Source organism: Passer montanus, unplaced genomic scaffold (genome assembly GCF_014805655.1).
Source record: "Passer montanus isolate IOZ18808 unplaced genomic scaffold, ASM1480565v1 scaffold14, whole genome shotgun sequence".
Classification (NCBI taxonomy): Eukaryota; Metazoa; Chordata; class Aves; order Passeriformes; family Passeridae; genus Passer; species Passer montanus.
In genome coordinates, this window is record NW_024360941.1 from 3,709,383 (window position 1) to 3,718,952 (window position 9,570).

Genomic DNA, 9,570 nt, shown 5'->3' on the forward strand with positions numbered 1-9,570 from the left:
TGAAGGAGGACTATTGGCTGAAACTCCATATGTTTGTTGCAGCACTGCAATGCTGTACAGCTGGAGCACAGCTTGAGTGAAATGAATCTGTAGATGACTGGTGAGAGGAAGTAAGGGGGCTAATTCTGACATTGGATACATATATGTGTGTGTATATATATATATCAGGCAAAAGAATTTGCTGATGCCTCTGCACAGGGGCTTGTAACAGAAGGGAGCCAGTGCCCTGAGCTATAGTGCCTTTGCCAGTGAGATAAGTCCCACTGAAGAAAAATCACTCCCTCTGAAGAAGAGCTGCTCAGATCCCCTCAGCATGCTCGGATCCTACTGTATTGCTTCGCAAACTATTTTGAAAGACTTTATGATGTCATTAATAGAGTTTTGAAGGCTGACATGCATTCTTGGTTGGTTTAGGTGTTGCAGTTCCAAATAAATCCTTCCCTGGCTTCTCCCAGCCTCTCTCCAAAGGAACATCCTTAATGTAAAGCAGTCTTGGTCCTTAAGTGGAAATGTGTTTTATCTCACCAGTTTAGTGCAAACAGGCTTGAGTTATCTTTAGCGAGAAGAGAAGGCTCCTGCCTACTGTAGTTTCTTCCTTACAGTTTGTCTCACTTCATTCCTTCATGTACCAAAGAGCACTTTGGTATTCAGGGTATTTGTCTTGTTTTTTCTCACCCTTCACAAAAGCTGTCCTCTGCTTAACATGCACATTTTTCCCTTCGGAGCCATTTTCCTCTGTAGGCTCTCTGAGCTGGCCAGCTGCCAAACAGTAGGGTGAGCTGCATGAAAAAGCCTTGATCATTGACAGGCTGTCTTACAATCTCTTTCTTGTATTCAAGATGCAGATGGATGTTATTAGAAAGGTTTTTACTTCGAATGTGCGCGGCTTGTCCACATGGCTGAGATTAGTGCTCAATACTCATATAAAGCTTTTCATCCTCAAAAGGACTTTACAAGCTCCAGCCCTCAAAACACCCCCACAAGGTAGGAGCCCGAGTTTTGTTATGTGTGTTACAACAAGGAGGGACACATGTTAGTAACTTGTTCAAAGATGTAGAGCACAGTGAGCATTATGAAGGAAGGAATTATTTACACTTTCCTAATGTTCTTCTGTGATGTGTTCTATGAAAATAATAAGTTAAAAGACTTCACCATGGCAACATGCCTTTCCCCATGAAAGAAGTGATTATGACATCAAAAATTAAAATGTATCTCAGGTTATAGTACTACTAGATAAAAATGCAGCATTTCTAAAATTTATGAGGCCAAATACACTACTGCACTAAGTTTCAATTAATACAGCAGAACTGGAGCCTGCAGGGATCGTCAAAGAGACTCGAATTTGATAGAAGATTTGGAGCACTTGCCTCAAACCATACTTCAAAACAGAGGGAAATGATTATACGAAGAATGATGAAAAATGCCTTCTCAGTTGAAAGGACAGTGCAGGATTATTTTTTTCCTCTGCTTTGACTGCATGATTATAATTAAAACAGCTCCAGTAATCTGAACACCCCCAGTATAAACTCCCTTCCACTGAAAGTTCTTGTAACATTGTACCTCATCTTAGTGAGGAGGATGAAGTAAACTGTAGCAGTAAAAGTTATCTTTATAATTATGTATTTGCACTGAGCTTCTACAGGCATGACTGAGCTACATGCTCTACCTTGCACAGACAAGCCAGTGGAAGTTTCCAGTGTTGACCAGCACATGTAACCTGGCCAGGGCCCTCTGGGATGTGGTTGCTAAACTAGGTCTGCAAGACCTTGAAGGCTGTCTGATAATCATCATTTAAGGTCTTTGTAACCTCACTGGGCCTTAAGGCCTTCATAGGTAGCTGGAAAAATTGGCTTGGAAAACAGCAGCCAACTTGGCCCCATGAGGAATATTTGATAAGGCTGTGAGATGGTGAGGCTCTTCTGAATAAACCAGCCAGGGCTAGCTGGGGAACTCTGCAGGCACAAAGGTTTGTACCACAGACATGCTCCCACTTTATGCTTTCTGGGTAAACAGACTGCAAATAGCATGTCTAGCCCAAGCCCTGAGGAGGGTAAAGCTTGGCAGGCTAAAGCAAATGTATCTTTTAATTCTGTTCCGTCTTCCTTATTTTTTGATGCAGCTTTTCGTTCTTTCAGATTATTGGGGTTTTTTTCACAGAGTGAATACTTGCACAGTTATGTCAATAGAATGAAGGACTCTGCAGCTTCTCAGGAAGATCTTGAGTGTAATTGAACTCTCTGGTGTGTCATGTAGGAGTGGATGGTTGGTGCTGAATACAGTGGGGTGAAGGATTGGATTTTTTTAACCCCAAAAAGTTTCTTTTTTTTTTTTTTTTCCCAGAATACTTTGATGTTCCATCTTATCTCCCTCTTGTTTCCCTGAGAAAGATATCTGGACCCACAAAGTACTCTGGAGAAAAGGGAAAAGCAAGTAATTTTCTGGTTTTATGACTACTCTACGGTGTTTCAGGTAAATTCAGGGAAATTATGGGCACATAAATTAGTGAGATTTTTCTTAAGGGAAATTACAAGTGGAACAAGTTATCACATTTTTATGGCTCCTACATCCTTAGCCTTTAATGCCAGCTACCTGATTTCACTTTATAATTGTGCAAGTGAGTGCATCTAGGCCAATTAACTATTTTCAGTTGCTTTTAAAAGAGATGCAAATGCCTGCTAGAAGATGGAGATACCATATGATTTAACCTTAATAATTTGGGTTAAGGTTAAGAGATGCTTTCTCACGGCCATGACTTACCTGTATAGTTTTGGAGAAAATACATACATATGCTCATACTGTGAGGTATTTTAGGGAATAGCTCAAAGCTATACATTGCCTTGGATAGCTTCAGCACTTTTATTTCACTTTAAAGTTTACTGAAATAAAGATTTGCAAGCACTGCAGAATGGGTTCAGGCCACTGTAGTCCAATTTTTCTCAAATACCATAACACCTTCATCCACCTACAAATTTCTTTCTTATTTTCCACAAGATTAGCCTTGGAACCTTCAGGTTTAGTTTGAGGCTCCCACAAAGTGAAGTACAACTTAATTCCCACATGCACAGATCGTTTAAGATCTAACCACAGTAGGAAAATACTTCACCTAACTTCAGTATGAACTGAATAGCTGTAGCATTATTGATTTTTTTTTTTTTTGGGGGGGGGGGGCGTTGGGGTTTTTTTTTTTTTTTTTGGTTTTTTTTTTTTTTTTTGCTTGAAAGGCCCCTCTTTGCACTTTGAAGGTCTGCTATATGTAATTTTAATCCATTGTATTTATTATTGTATTATTGACCAGCAGTATCAACCCACTATCTGCATCAGAGATTTACGTATAAAGTGAGAAGGACCCTCACTGGGAGTGTATTAGTGATGAGTGTGGGTTAAGGATTACAGGTATTTCAAACAAAACCTCAGAAAGTCTATTTGAAAATAAACAAAGTATCCTTGTAAATACTTGACTTCTGCAGCATTGAGAATATTTTTGTATCACAAGGGACCAAGACAGATTAATTAAAATTTTCCTCTGTGCTTCAACTCCTTTGCTCCATAGCAAGAGGAATCTAAGCTCATACCTGAATGCAGTAGTAATGCAAAGGCTCGAGGCAACATTGTTAGCTACTCACATCAACGGAATGAAGTTATACAGCTCACTTCCACCTGAGAGAAGAACTATTGTAACAGTTCGTGCATCGCTAACGAGACACAGATGTCGCCATTGGGCAAACAGGGGCAAGATTGTTTTGTGGTTCGTCATGCAGCTCTTCCTGGCACAGCCCAGTGCACCTTAGAGAGGTGGCTCTCTCCGGGGGCTTCAAGCAGTGCATTTTTCTTTTAGCTGGAGACCATCCTCTGCTGCAGCACTGTGAGAACTCCCTAAAAGCCCAGCAGGGATCAGAGACAGGGAGAGGGTGCTTAGCTGTTTCAAACAAGCAGAATTTTGTTGGTCTCATTGAAAGACAGGGGCTTTAATCAGATGAGGACCTGGGCTGTAAAACAAAGACACACCAAGGTAGAAGAATGATCTGGAACTCTTCTCAGGAACTCTTCTCCCACCAAAGAATCTGCTTCCTCATGTGCATGCTGCTTGCACACAAACAAGAACATGTGGATGCCGATCTCCACCCTCCAGTTTATTTGCAGGAGGGTACTTGTGAAGTATTTCAAGACTTCCTTATCCCAAAGACTAAATACACAGGGCTGACTCCATTCCAGCTAGCTTGAGCTGAAGGAAGAGAGATAAAATTTAAATATGGATAGCAGGAGTGTGGTTACAGTGGCAGTGCACAGGGCTCTTGTCATGCCAGTCAGGTGCCAGCACATGTCAGTAGTCTTGTAAGTGGCTAAAAAAAAAAAAAAAACAAACAAAAAAAAACCCCAACAACAAAAAATTCTTGACTAAAAAAAAACCAAAAAACAAAACAAAAAAAAAAACCCTACCCAACAACAAAAAATTCTTGGCAAATAGCTTCCTCCAACAAATTCTTTGAGAGTTTCTTTATTTTCCAAAAGTTACGTCTTCCAGAGAGTCATCTATTTTCCACAAAGCGTTAATCTCAACTACCTCTTTCTGTCCAATTACTTCCCACATGTCAGTTTCTCTTCCTGACCTAGAAAACTTATTTACAAGATATACTTGGCTGGCTACAGATCTTCATCTGCAACTTCCCTCTGCTACTTGCTCTGCTAAGCACAGCAACAAAGAGGCTTTATCTTCTTATTTTAATTTTTTTCTAGGAAGGAAAAGTGAAACAGACAGTGTGTTCCCATGCTCTTCCACCAGTGGCACGAGAAGGCAATGGTGCATGTTCTCAGCACAAATCAGTTGTTGCAGGAGCAGGAAGATAGTGTTTATCACAGCTAGCTGCTGAATGTTTAAGGAGTATTATGAGTATCTGTTACATAAATGAAACAAATAACAAAATTAACATAAAAACCCTGAGGGAAAGTGATAAGTTGTTGCTGTCTGTCTTAGATCCAAGAAACACAGGGAATACATTGTGTAAACTTCTACCTCAGAGCTAGTGACTGCTTAAGAGTGCAGTACTGCTTATTTTTGTCTGGTCCTTCACGTCTCTGTTTTACTGGAGGATTTCTTGCTCCAACTGAATTTTAGCCTTGAATTTATCATTATGCATTTATACAGAAGCTGAAGGTTACAGTGGAAATAGGGATCTCTTTGTATTAAATTTATTACAAAAGGAAAGGAATACAAAGTCTTAATTTTCACTGCTGACATTAACAAAGACTGTAGAATCTACGAAACACATTTGGTCATAATAGCATTTTGAACCTGAAGTGTGTAATTTTTTTATGATCTGTCTATTAAGAATATTCTTTGAGTACAGGTTCAGTGAGGAGCTCTGCACACACAAGGTCAGGCATATTGTCATTAAATTGTCCAGAATGATCAAAACAATTTCACGATAAGCTTAGATCACCTTGGTAGCTTAACTCAGTGTCCGTTTACCTGGAATATGTTTTCTTTGGACAGACTAGAATTGGATTTTAAAACTCTTTTATTTCAGTTACTGGATAGTTTCTTCCTGGAAGAATAGATGGAACACAAATCGATGGAGTATGGTATCACTAATTTGTAAGTAACAAAAATACCAACTTTTATAGAATCCACTGAACTTAAAGCTGATTCTATCTATTTAAATTGGTACCTAGTACTTGTCACATTATGATATAGGTGTGAATATGCTTTGCCAGGATATGTATGCACAGCAGAGAAACATTCACTTAAGTACACACCCACACATCCCCATATGCTTTGAACAGATCTAAATGGTGACTGAAGGATGAAGAAGGCTGAGCCACATAAACATTATCCACAATGACTATTAATTTCAAGGCAAAGCAATAATTTATAAAGGCTGTTAGGAAGCAATGTAAATGCAAATGCTCTTCTAATAAGTGCCGGGACTATTATGTTGGAACGTGTTTGTGATTCACCACAGTGTGTTCAGCAGGGAGGAGCGTGGATGATTTCTGTGGAAGATGCTGACAGGAGTAAAGAGGTGAAAACTGACAGGAATGTGGCGTCTGGGGACTCGGTCCAAGGAGTAGCTCTGGCATGGGCTGGCTTAGCAGTGCAGTGCAGCAAGCAGTGCTTGGTGCTGGATCGAGGACAGGCAATAGCTGGAATAATTAATCAATAATTCATTATGGAAAAATGCTACCAGCTGTAAAATCAATTTGTAGAATAATGCCCTCCAGTAATGCCAGAAGTTATAAATATATTCATATTTTTTGAAATAGATAGTACAAGCTGAAGACAAATGCTTCAATAATATATAATATATAATATATAATATATAATATATAATATATAATATATAATATATAATATATATGACTTTTGAAAAATGAAAAAGTTTCTGATGGCAGCCAGTGAAAATTAGGTAATTAGTATACAATCCTAGTACTGAAAATAGCATGCTTAGAGCAAAAGGTCTTAATAACAATGTTAACAATATTTTTTTCTCATATAAATATTTTATATCCTGGTGCAGGAATAAAGTTCCTATCTCCTATGCTTTTCATTTTCCTAGCAGAGCTTTACATATTTTATTGATCATTCTGCATGATTTATTAGGTAACTTTATTGTCGAGTGTTTTATGAAATGCAGTATTGTTGGATAATAATGATCATCTGGCTATCTAGCATTAATATGTATGAATTAAATGATTTTAAAGACTTGGCCAGCTTTGAATAATTAGTAATCCCATTTATATTTGACTTTTAGACAATTTCTATTTATGATACTTTGGCCCAATCATGTAATATTTGGGTTGTAGAAACTTCAAAAGATTGTTTTAAATAATGCAATTGTAGTTATTTCAGAAAGAGTAAGCTTGTATTTTCCTTTAGGAAATATATTGGCTTAAGTGTAAAACATTGAAATGTAAGTTTGGGCTTTAATTTGTTCAGTAATTTAAATTTCAAAGGCAATGAGTAAGAATGAAATATTTTTTTCCTTCTTTGGGATGTCATTTACTGAAATATATAATCAGACGTATATGTGACACCAAATATATAGATCATGAACCTGTTATGATATACATTCAACAGCTGTAATTATATGCTAATACAGTATATCTTGCCTATATTAGTTCATGGATGACTATTTGGAAAGGAGCAGATTGTGGGTTTTAACCCATACATTATTCAGAAAGTGTCATCTATCTAAAACAACACTTGCTTTAGTCTCTCTGATACCTTTGTCACTGTGTAGCAGGTGCAATTTGAGACCCACACCAAGCACCTCTCCACGCTGGCAGCCTGTTCCAGAGCACACCAGGGCCAAAGCACTGACTTATTGCTGTGTGCTTCGTACCATCCCACTGAACCAGCCTCTTCCACCACACATCCTGATAATGGCAAAAGATACAATTTCACTGTTTCTCTCTGTGGTTCATTTTCTGTTTTTAAAAAAGCCTCAAAATGCTGCTGCTACTGTTACAAGAAACAGCATGTTGCTGTGCTTCTTTATATCTCAGAATACCGAAGAAGTTTAGTTGCTAGTTTTTTGTCTCTTTTCACAGAAGGAGAAGCTGGGGCGGATGTTGACCTGAGATCTGGAGCACACCTTCCCAGTGGGGGTGCCAGGATAGAAGACCTCCCATCACCACTTTTGCTCCTGAGGGATGAGGGGCAGACCTGTACCATGGTCACAAGCACAGAGGAAGTTTGTGTAGATGTTCCAGAGCTTCAGAAACACACCTGACCTTCAAGAGTTGCTGCTGATTTGTTCAGTGCTCACACAGTGTGTAGCACAGGCCTCCTGCTATGCCTCCCGGGTGCTGCTGCAGTACAGCCACCTTTCCTTTTGTTTGGGCACCTTTATCAGTACAGCTGAAGGGAACACTGTGTGGACTGTGAATTCCTGTCCAAGATCATGCAAGTACTTGGACAGTACATGCTGTTTCTCTAGTATTAATCTAACTAGCTAAAGCTGGTTTGCATACATCTGCAGCTACAGCAGAAGTTTAATGATAAATATTCCCAAATGTAGCTATGCAAATAGTGGCAAATTCTGAATAAATATGTGAAATGCATTATAGTAGTCAAAAATTCTTCAATTTTTCCATCAAGAAAAAAAACAAAGGATGATTTTTCCTTTAGGGCACAGGCCAGATTCTCTTTTGTAATGTTTAGAATTTCATACATCTTATGAGTATAAAAGGGTCATAAAACCAGGGGTAAACATTCAAGGATTATTTTACTATGGTCTGTGTTAGCCTTCTTTCTATCAGAGATGCAGAGTGGTTGTTCCATATTGTGTCCATACATAAGTGATTACTGGATGACAAATATCCACAATAACAGAGGATATTATGTAAAAAATTAACAGACAAAACCACCCACACAAACAAACAAGCAAACTCACATGCCCTTCATCATAGTGCAAAAGGTACTAAAAACTGGAATTGCAAGTGGTAGTAGTCCCAGCCATGTATAAATCCCAAAAGGTGAGAGTCATTCTTGGAAGTGGTGCCACCCCTTAAGAGAGAGCATAGAGGCTAATCTTATTTGAAGGGAAAGATCATTTCCTCTTGGTAGTGGCCTTACTCATACCTAAAATAATTAATGCTTGACTTAAAATCCTACAAAATTGCCTTCTGCCCAGACCAAAGGGGATGGATACTGTTCTCATGGTCAGCTCTGGAGGGGTTCAGCAGGCCAGCACCTCTGTTCCCCTCTAACTGTCTACCTCCATGAATGGTTATGGAAGTATCTTTTTATGGTTGCCAAGAAGGTGCCAGGAAAGATCTGGGAAGGAGAGGGACAATTCTGTGGGCTGGAGTTTAACTGCATGAATCTGCTGCAGCTGCCATTTCCATCTCCAGGAGCTAGATGGAAACAAGTACCTACCCAAGAAATGGGAGAAAGGAGCATCCCTGGGCTTACAACCATACAGACTGTATATAACTTACTAAACTCCCACAAAGTGGCAATGCTTTATTTCTTACCAGGACAGATTGGTGCATCCAAGCAAACCAAACATTTAACTGTAGGTGACTAACTACAGGTGTAATGAATTGAAAGCCATGTGGCTAAGCCAAGTGCAAGCTTTTTGAAGTGTATCTTCTTAAAAATGAGGTTTAGCAAATGAACAAAATGCTCCCAGAGCTGCTGAATTTGTTTTCTTAGCATTTTAGCAACTGTTTGACCTGACCATTTCAAATTACCACTGAAAGAAATGGATATATTCAGGAGGGGAGATACCCTGTATTTCTAAGGCAGAATACTTCTATAAAATAACATAGCTATTACTTATAGCTATGCTGAGCTGTCATATTTTGTCTAGCAGCCTTTTCATACTGTTGAAATATCAACATTATATGTACTGCTTGTGTATGGTTAACTCTTGGTTTCCTGGTGTAAGATGGGTAGGAAACCTTTGTAATGTATTAACAAGACCAGAAAAACACCCACCTCAAAAAAACCCAATCCATTGTAAATTAGGGTAAGACGAGATAATACCTGAAGAGTATTATCTAGCCTGAAGAGTTGCCAATTAACAAAATGAATGGCATATCCTGGTACATATGTGTATTTTAAAT

At 38.8% G+C, this 9,570-nt stretch overlaps 1 long non-coding RNA gene across 1 annotated transcript; it reads left to right on the forward strand.

Annotated features, from left to right (window-relative positions):
• The first annotated feature begins 799 nt into the window (after positions 1-799).
• Positions 800-8,052, forward strand: LOC120497985. The gene is made up of 4 exons (XR_005626604.1): positions 800-984; positions 2,341-2,469; positions 5,526-5,593; positions 7,549-8,052. It is a non-coding gene; the product is annotated as an uncharacterized LOC120497985 (long non-coding RNA).
• Positions 8,053-9,570: the final 1,518 nt, after the last annotated feature.